Consider the following 9,899-nt stretch of genomic DNA (forward strand, 5'->3'; position numbering starts at 1 on the left):
TGCGTTGGGGGCGAAGCCAGGCCCCTGTCCTTGTTTTCTTCCCGTAGGTGGCAAAGCGGAGGCCATGCCGGATTCAGAGGTTAAGGCCGTCAGGGGCCATGTGGCTGAACTGGCCCGACGTCTGCCGGCCCCGGCCATTCCGGGAGCGGGACCCGGCATTCGTGGCTGAGCAAGAGCCTGTCTTAAGCAAAGAGCCGTTTCCCCGGATCGGAGGGTGGCGAAGGCGGAACCGTTCCGGGCACTTCTCTGTTCCAAGGGGCCTGGGCGACAGCTTGGAGACGAGTCGCCCGCGGGCTCTGGGTAGCACTAGCGCCGTGGCCAGGCGGCACCTCTGAGCTGCAACGGGCCGTGGTGTTTTCATGGCCTCTGGTCTCTGGGCAGGGGTGGATTGAGACCTGCCAGACTCATTTCACACAGGCTGCCAAACAGCCAGCGAGCCCTAAGGCCTGCAGCGCCAGTAGCCTCGTTCCACAGGGGGGCAACTGAGGCGCAGAGCAGTTAGGTGACTAGATCAAGGGCACCCGGGGAGTCTGTAGCAAAGCATTCGCTCTGTCTCCTGAGTCCCAGGCTTGCCCCCTCACCACTGGGCTGCCCTTCCTGCCCATGAACAGGCTTTGATCAGACCCCGGCGTGGAAACGTTCCAGGCTCCACCCAGTCCGCTCGCTTCTTACAGTCGGTCGTTACTGGTGCTGGGCGCTACGGCGGGGTCAGGAGGAAAGTGCCTGGGAGATCCTGGCGGGGGAGAAACCTGCCCCTCCGGAGGGGCTTGTCGTGCATTGGCCCAGCAGGGGCAGCCCATCAGGCCTGCGTGACGGCAGCTATTGGCCCAGCCCGTTTTCAAGGCCGCTCGGACTTGTCGACTGGGCTCTGCCTGCCGTGAGGCTTTGGGCAAGTCACTTGCCCGCCCCCCACCAAGCTCTTGGAGCTCACCCGGTGCGACGGGCGTGGGAGCAAACGCCAGTGGCACCTTGGACTGTGCGCAGCTTCCCCCGGGGCAGCTCCCGGGCCCTGCGCAGTGTGACCCGCTCCAGCCATGCTGCTGCAGCCCAGCCGCTTTACCGCCCCGTAAAACCGGCTGAGACGCCTCCCGCCGGGATGCTGGTGGAGCTTGGGGCATCCTGGGGGAGGCCCAGCTGGGAAAGGCACGCTCCAGCCCCGCCCCTTTTGCCTCAGGCCCCGCCCCTTCAGCAGCCTTCCCCTGCCCCATGGAGCCGTGCCCCCGCCCAACTCCAGGCTGATCTTTCCTGGCCACCTGGAGGGCCCTGGCCCCGGCCCCGGCCTTCCCTGGTGGCCGGGCAGTGCAGGCACTTTTGGGAAAGCAAAGCCTTCCCTTGCCTCCATCACCCACTGCCCATGGGGGCGTATCATGTTTGCCCCTCTGGGGACACATTAGATCCTGCCTCCGGTTTTCCCTGGTGCCCCTTGCTGAATTCGCTGACTGGGGCCAGGCCCTGGGCTCGCTTACAAGGGAGGATGCTTTGGAGAGAGAATAACTGAGCTGCAGGAAGCTCTTTCTCAGTTTCTGCTTTTTCACGAGAACCGTCTGCTCCCCGGGCTGGGACTGGCGCACAGATTAGTGCAAAACAACAGCAGCACACAACGCGGCCTGAACGAGCGGGACAGAAAAGCAAATTCCTAGAGGCTTTGCCCAGGCATCAGTCTGGCTGCTGCGGGCCGAGCCAGCGGGTGTGTTTCTGTGCATGGGTGTGGGCACAAGTGTGAAAGCAGGTCCCCGTGCAAGTGTGTCTGAGCATGCACAAGTCTCTGCGTGTGCATGTGTGTCCCTGAGTGTGCACGCAGTGTCCCTGTGCCATATGCAGGTATTGGAGTCTACATACGAGTCTCTACTAAGTGCAGGGGTGGGCGCCTGTGTTTGCACGGGTCGCAGTGTACGTGTGCACAAACGTTCTTACACGCGCAGGTCTGCATTCTGTGAATGGCCCGAACGTTCCCTTTCCTTGAGTGGCCTGTTACGTGTGCAGGGCCGCGGGCTGTGCTGGGCTGGGTGCGTTCTAGACCAAGAGGCAGGCTCGCACGCTCCCCAGTGTCCAGACGTCCCTCTGCCAAGCTGGAAAAGGGCCCACGCAGGCCTGGCACCACCAGGTGTCAGCGGGGCAGGCTGGCATCCGCTCACAGCCCCTTGTCCTGGCACGGAGCTTCCCTCCTCAAGCGAGCACACGTCCCGGCCTGGCACCGCGCTTAGGGCCACGGTGAGAAGCCGCGACGCTGCCCCTGCTGCGGACGTGGCCTCGGCCAGGGCGCGAGGGCCCGGCGGGGGAGCAGGTGAGGAACGCGCCCGTTCCCGTGGTGTCGCAAGAACGAGCCAGGCCCCCGGGCAGCGTCTGGTTCCACTTTGGTTTTCTCCGCGGAGCCAAGTTTGCTCCGTGTGCAGCAGCGCGAAGGGAAACGCCATCGAGGCTGCTCCCGAGATCAGCCTGGGCCACAAAGTTTGGGCCTTTCGCCACGCGGCTCCCGCGGTGAACGACTCGCCCGACGCCCCCACACGGCTTGTCAGGCACGTCACCATGGCCCCTGTGGGGGGGAGGGAGACGTGAGTCCACACAAAGAGTTTGCTGGGGGGGGGGCTGCCCGACACTGGCCGGAAAGGGTCAAAGCAGACTTGGGGGAGCCTGTGCAGAGCCCTGGCCAATCAGGGAGAGGCTTTTAAGGAGCCAATCGGGGTGCAGTTTGCTGGGGCAGCCCAGTATAAAAGGAGCTGCCCAGCAGCAGGGTGGCAGTCTGGCCCTGGCCAGGGAAGGGGCAGGACCTGGCTCCCATAGAAGCCCCTTTGGGCGAGCCGGGCTGGGCTAGCGAAGGAGGCTCCTGCCTGATCCCTGCCAGGCTGTGGCCTGGCCAGGAGGGTGCAGGGGTCCCAGGGGAAGTGGCCGAGGCAGGGAAGGGGCTGGACCAGGCTGCCACCAGAGAGACCCTGGGCTAGGACCCAGAGCAGTGGGCAGGCCTGAGTCCCCCCCCTTCCCCTTTGCACGGTGTCTGGCCACCACGGCATGGCCCACGCAGACTGGTGGCCCGAGACAGAGGGGCTGGGCTTGGAGGCCACAGCAGAGCACGGGGCTGCCGATACGTCCCTAGCAGGGGAGAGACCGTGGGAGCGGGCGCTGCTGGAGGGCCGTGGCCCCAAGAGGACACCGTGGTCGGAGCGAGAGCGTGGACAGGGAGACGCCTGCTGCACGGAGGTGCCTGGCTGATGAGGACTAATCCCCTGGTGCTACCAGCAGGAGGCGCCGCAGCGTTGAGCCCTGCCCCGTGACAAGGGGTGAGAACTGACTCTAGTGCAGGGACCTAGGACAGGGTCTAGGCACAGGCCTGGCATGTGCCCTGCCCCCAGGGAAACTTTTGGGGAGACAGGACCAGTTTTGATGCATTTTCCATTACAAAAATATTGGAAATTGGGGCGGGGAAAAAAAATTGGAAATGGTCAGTGTCCCATGTACAGGAAACGCTGTTTTCAGTTCAGAACCATTTTGTTTAAGTTAATTTATAGTCAGTGGGTCATTTTAATAAAAAATATCAACCTTGAAACAAGCATTTTAAACATCTAAACGGAACCACTTCAATTGACGCCCCCCCCATCCCACCGCCATGGGAATATTTTTTCGGAGTTTTGCTTTGCCAGGGTGTTTGAGGTTTCTACTTTTCAACCTGATTTGGGACAGGAAAGGTTTTTGGTGCGTGTGGGTGTTTTGTTTTGTTTGTTTTTTAAATCTTGAAACTTTTTGCCTGACAGGAAATAGATTTCCTGCCCAGTTCTCCTTAGCCTCAGGGGTCTCCAAACTAGAAGGTGACCAGAGTGTAACTGTTATTAATATTCCTGTAGAACAAATCATAAGAATGGCCACACTGGGCCAGACCAAAGGTCCCTCTAGCCCAGCGGCCTGACAGCAGCTACTGCCAGGTGCCCCAGAAGGAATGAACAGAACAGGGAACCGTCTAGTTATTCCCTCCCGTCGCCCATTCCCAGCCTAGACACACCATGCCTGCCCATCCGGGCTAATAGCCAGTGCTTGACCTGTCCTCCATGACTCTATCTAATTCTTTCTTGAGCCCTGTTAGCGTCCCAGCCTTCACAACATCCTCTGGCAAGGAGTTCCACAGGTTGACTGTGTCTTGTGTGAAGAAATCCTGCCTTTTGTTTTTGTTTTAAACCTGCTGCCTATTCATTTCATTTGGTGACCCCTAGTTCTTGAGTTGTGGGAAGGAGTAAATAACATCTTTAGTCACTTTCTCCACACCAGTCTTGATTTTATAGACCTCTGTCATATCCCCTGTAGCTGTCTCTCTTCCAGGGGCTATGTCTTGACTGCCGCTTTTTATCTGAAAAAGGCACGTAAATTGCACTCTGCAATTCACGTACCTTTTTCTGATCCTTTTGTCTAAGAGGCTTTTCTGAAATTTGGCCCGTCTACACTGGGCCAAATTTCAGAAAAACCTCCTCTTTCGGAAGAGCCCTTCTTTCCCGTGGCGTGAGGAAGACAGGGCTTCCGAAAGAGTGCATCTACTCGTCCACAAAAATGTGGGAAGAGCAGACATCTTCCCTGGATGCAGCGGAGTTTTTCCGGGAAACTTCTGGGCTAAGTCTACGCTCCTGGCTTCTTGCGCAAGTATAGCCGTTCTTGTGCAAGAATCCACGGAGCATCCACACTGCCCGCTGCTCTTGTACAAGGACATTTACAGTGCGGCGTGGGAAGAGAGGGCTCCTTGTGCAAGAATCCACGGAGCATCCACACTGCCCGCTGCTCTTGTACAAGGACATTTACAGTGCGGCGTGGGAAGAGAGGGCTCCTTGTGCAAGAATCCACAGAGCATCCACACTGCCCGCTGCTCTTGCACAAGGACATTTACAGTACGGTGTGGGAAGAGAGGGCTTCTTGTGCAAGAATCCACGGAGCATCCACACTGCCCGCCGCTCTTGTGCAAGGACATTTACAGTGCGGCGTGGGAAGAGAGGGCTCCTTGTGCAAGAATCCACAGAGCATCCACACTGCCCGCTGCTCTTGCACAAGGACATTTACAGTACGGTGTGGGAAGAGAGGGCTTCTTGTGCAAGAATCCACGGAGCATCCACACTGCCCGCCGCTCTTGTGCAAGGACATTTACAGTACGGTGTGGGAAGAGAGGGCTTCTTGTGCAAGAATCCACGGAGCATCCACACTGCCCGCCGCTCTTGTGCAAGGACATTTACAGTGCGGCGTGGGAAGAGAGGGCTTCTTGTGCAAGAATCCACGGAGCATCCACGCTGCCCGCTGCTCTTGTGCAAGGACATTTACAGTGCGGCGTGGGAAGAGAGGGCTTCTTGTGCAAGAATCCACGGAGCATCCACACTGCCCGCTGCTCTTGTGCAAGGACATTCACAGTGCGGCGTGGGAAGAGAGGGCTTCTTGTGCAAGAATCCACAGAGCATCCACACTGCCCGCTGCTCTTGTGCAAGGACATTTACAGTGCGGCGTGGGAAGAGAGGGCTTCTTGTGCAAGAATCCACGGAGCATCCACACTGCCCGCTGCTCTTGCACAAGGACATTTACAGTGCGGCGTGGGAAGAGAGGGCTTCTTGTGCAAGAATCCACGGAGCATCCACACTGCCCGCTGCTCTTGCACAAGGACATTTACAGTGCGGTGTGGGAAGAGAGGGCTTCTTGTGCAAGAGCTACGCTCTTTTAACAGGTGTAAGCCCTCTCGTGCAGGGGCTCTTGCGCAAGAGGGCACTGTGGATGCTTGGCAGGGGTTTCTTGGGCAAGAAAGCCCTATGGCTAAAATGGCCAGCAGAGTGTCCACACTGCCATGGGAGCCCTTGCTCAAAAGCACATGGCCGTGTGGACGTTTTCTTGCGCAATAACCCGCCAGTGTAGACAGAGCCCTGGTACCCTGGACAAACAGCGTAGTCTAGACATAGCCAAGCCGAACCATCTCAGTTTTATTGCTCTCTCCATGGCACCGTTCCAAACCCTCATCACTTTTGTTGCCCTTTGTGAATTTTGGCCGAAGCCAAGAGAGCTTGTTGGAGAGGAGGCGACCACCTTCGCACCCAGGATTCGAGCTGGGGGCGTCCCCTGGATTTATACAGAGGCAGTAAGATTTCCTGCGTCTTATTCTCGATCCCTGTTTGAAGGATCCCTAGCACTCTGCTGGCCTTTTCAGCTGCTGCGCGTTGGGTGGATGTTTTCAGAGAACTCTCCACAGCGACTCCAAGATCTGAGTGGGAACAGCTGATCGCTCCCCATCCTTGTGTACGCAGAGTTGACTCTCTGGGAGCCGGAGGGAGCCGGGGGTTGGTGGCTTGTTTTGCCGTTGTTATTGTTGTTCTCTCTGATTAAATCCAAATGTTTCCAGCTCACCAGGGCTGTGCATCCGCCTGTGTCTGGCAGTATTGTGTGGGGCTGCGAGATTCGTTCCCTTGTACGCGAGCACCGGGGGCGTGTCACACACCAGCCCCGCTCCCTGCCCCAGAGCCCTGGCAAAGCGAGCGTGGCCAGGCCCGGCGTGGTCCAGGGACACATCCCCGCCGAGGCAGACATGCAGAGAGTGGAGCACACTCGCCCGTGTCCTGTGGGCGTCAGGCAGAGGGGATTCTGGAGGACCATGAAGCCGTGGGCCCGGCTACGTGGGCGTCCGACTCCCTGTGAGGTAGTGGGGGGGCTGTCTAGTCTAGTGGCCCTGGGCCCGTGCTGTGTGGGCTGTGGGTGACCCCTACTGGCCTCTGGCTGTAGCGCTGCCCAGTGGGGGTTGCCCCAGCACCAGCACGTAGGCAAGGGCCAGCCAAGGTTTCTCACCTGGCCAGGGGAAGGGGGGTGGCTACCGGGGGATGGTTTTGGGAAGAGGTGGGCTTGGCTGGGGAACAGACTGAGCCGAGTGCTGGGGGGCCAGGGGCCTGTGTCCCCTGCCCCTAGGGGTCTGAGGCTGCCTGGCCCTGACTCCTATCTCCACAGCACGTCTGGGCTGTACCCTGGAGAAGCAATAAACCCCCGTCCTACGACTGGCGGAGTCTCGGCGAGCTGCAGGGCCGGGGTCCCCGACGGGCCGTCACACGCGCTTACCCCTGGGGGCTGGGCCGATAGCCGAACTCCTCTCAGGCAGACATGCCAGCGTCAGCCTGCACCCGGGCCTGTCCTGCTGGCCCCTGCCAGCTTGGCCCCAGGGCAGAGGGGCGGCTGCGGTGCAGGCCAAGCACGTGACGGGCCCAAGAACCCCCGGGCCAGACCCTCCCAGCCTCTTACCTCGCTGCCGCTCGCGGGGCGGGGCCGGACCGGCTGCCCCAGGCTCTCCGGTGCTGTCGCTCACCCCAGCTCATGGGCAGCTGCCTGCCAACCCCGGGGGGGCCTGGGCAGGATTTCATGGCAAATGAAACCACACGAGCCCCCGCAGGAAGGGAGGGGCCTGCTCCCGCCTTTGGCTATGGGGTGAGGCCTCCTCTGCACACCCCACGGGTGGGATGCACAAGCAAAGGGGTTGTGGGACTTGGCAGCTGGCCAAGAACCCGGGTTTGCCCCTGGGCTTTGGGGAGGCAGTGTTGTCTAGTGGCGAGGGCTCTGCCGCTGATCTGCAGCATGACCTGGGGAAGCAGTTTCCCCCTCTCCTAAAGGCGGACCGGGACGCGGAAAGCGCGCTGAGGCCTGGAGCGGAAAGAGCTCCGTGTGCAGGCCGTGGGAGATGTGCACAAGTGACTTAGGCGCCTCCGTGGTAGGATTCATGCTCCTCAGTCCCTTGGGCCTTGGAAAGCCTCCCTGTCCGCCCCGGGGAGGGTGGGGCGCCGCCGGCTGGCGCAGGGCAGGAGGTACGAGGGCTCCCCCGCCCACCTGCGTGGATGCGCTTGTCCCGCTGCGCCCGTCTCTGCCGGGGGCCGGGCTGCGGTGTCACAAGAGGGGCCTTTGTTCTTCCCCTTGAGGCCGGCTCCAGATGTCTGTTCCGTTTCTGGGCTGGCTCGCCCGCAGCAGAGACGTAGCGGGGCCCGGCGGGGGAGGAGAGGGCTTCCCAGCCCCACTCATCCTGGGTAAGTGCTACATGCAGCTCGGGCCAGAGCCCAGCCCTGGCTAGAGGACTTGTGGCTGAGACCTGCCAGACTCGTGCCACCTCGGAAGGCCCCAGGAGGCTGCCAGCGGGGGCTGCTCGGCCCCTCCCAGTCACCCAGGTTGCCCCGCTCACTCGCCGGGGGTTACGCAGTGGCACCGTCACACGGCGGGGCCCAGGGGTGCTGTGGCCGGCCCAAGGAGCCAATCGCCAGGCACAGGAGGGGTTGCAGGCCCCCCCACGTCCCGGCAGGTGCCCCAGAACAGGGAATCAAGAGATCCCTCCCGTCACCCATTCCCAGCTTCCGGCAAACAGCAGCTAGGGACACCCTCCCTGCCCATCCTGGCCATCAGCCATTGCGAGACCTGTCCTCCATATGTGTATCCAGCTCTTTTTGGAGCCCTGTCACGGTCCTGGTCTTCCCAACACCCTCTGGCAAGGAGTTCCACAGGTTGGCTCTGCGGTACATGAAAAAACACTTCCTTTTGTTTGTTTCTTACAGTGACAGTTTAATGGCTGATTGGGTGCAATTGTGATGGTGTGTTAAGATGAGCAAATTGGGGTGGTCCCAGGGGGGGCCCGAAGGAGGGGGTTGCAATATTCGGCTCCGGATCTCAAAGCTGGAAGGAGGATGCTGGGGGTTGGCCCCACAGTTTGGGTCCCCAGTTGGATCCAGACCCAATCCAGGGGGCTCTGGAGAAGGGGTTGGGGCTTGAACCCAATTCAGCTTTCCTGGCCTCGCTCCCCTCCCGGCTGCTCTAATTCCAGCCCTGGGGAAATCGGCAAGACCTGCCTGGGGGTTGGGGCAGGGATCTTAGGACACTGGGGGGGGGGGGGGTGCTGACCCAGTGGCTGGGGTTCAAGAATGAGCCTCCAGGGGTTTCTTCTGTGTGCACCTCAAGAAACTGCAGCCATGGCCCAGCCACATGCCCCCAGCAGCTCCCTTTCCCCCCCGCCCCCGGTCTATGCCTGTGACCACCCAGGCCCCTGAGGGGTGCTCAGCTCCGTTCCATTGGTGCCTGTTTGGGGGGCTGGGGACAGGACACGGGGAACCAGCGCCCAGGGGGCAGCGCCAAAGCCCCTCCCAGCACACGCCCCGCCCGCCCCCAAGGCAGCACCAGCCGGCCCCAGGGAATAGCAGAGGTGGGGCCGCTGGATCCGGACCAGCAGGGACCAAGGGCTTCTGGAGGAGCATTGGCTCTGAGCCTCATTTGGCCCACCCTGGTGTAATCAGGAGCAGCCCCGGTGCAAAGCCCTGGGCCACGTCTACACTGGCAGCTTCTTGTGCAAGAACTGTTTTGCGGAAGAGTTCTTGTGCGAAACGGCTTCACAAGAGCACGTCTACGCAGCCATGAGCTTTTGCACAAGAGCATCCATGGCCGTGTGGACATTCCCTTGCACAAGAAAGCTCCGATGGCCATTTTAACCAGAGGGGCCTCTTGTGCAAGAAATTCATGTTGCCTGTCTACACCGCCCTCTTGTGCAAGAGCTCTTGTGCAAGACGGCTTCTTCCTCGTGAGGAGAGGAATAACTTCTGGAAGAAGCCCTGGTTTACAACGCGACACTGTAAATTTACTTGCACAAGAACGCGCGTGCGCAGTGTAGACAGCCGCCAGTGTAGCTGTAGCCCTGGTGTCTGATGGTAACACCCAGAGTGGGGCTGCAGCATGGCTGGGGGCACCAGAACCGGGCCCGGGGCAAGAACACAACCTGGAGTCCTGGGTTCTGTGCCCAGCTCTGGCCCCAACTCACTGTGAGATCTGACATCTCAGCCCTTGGTTTCCCCATCTGTAAAATGGGGAGGCCAAACCTTTTGGGAGCCTTAATTGAGTGGTGCCCCCAGAAATGCCCATAAATGCTGCATATGCTGTGATCCCTC

This window comes from Pelodiscus sinensis, chromosome 19 (genome assembly GCF_049634645.1).
Source record: "Pelodiscus sinensis isolate JC-2024 chromosome 19, ASM4963464v1, whole genome shotgun sequence".
In the NCBI taxonomy this organism is placed as follows: Eukaryota; Metazoa; Chordata; order Testudines; family Trionychidae; genus Pelodiscus; species Pelodiscus sinensis.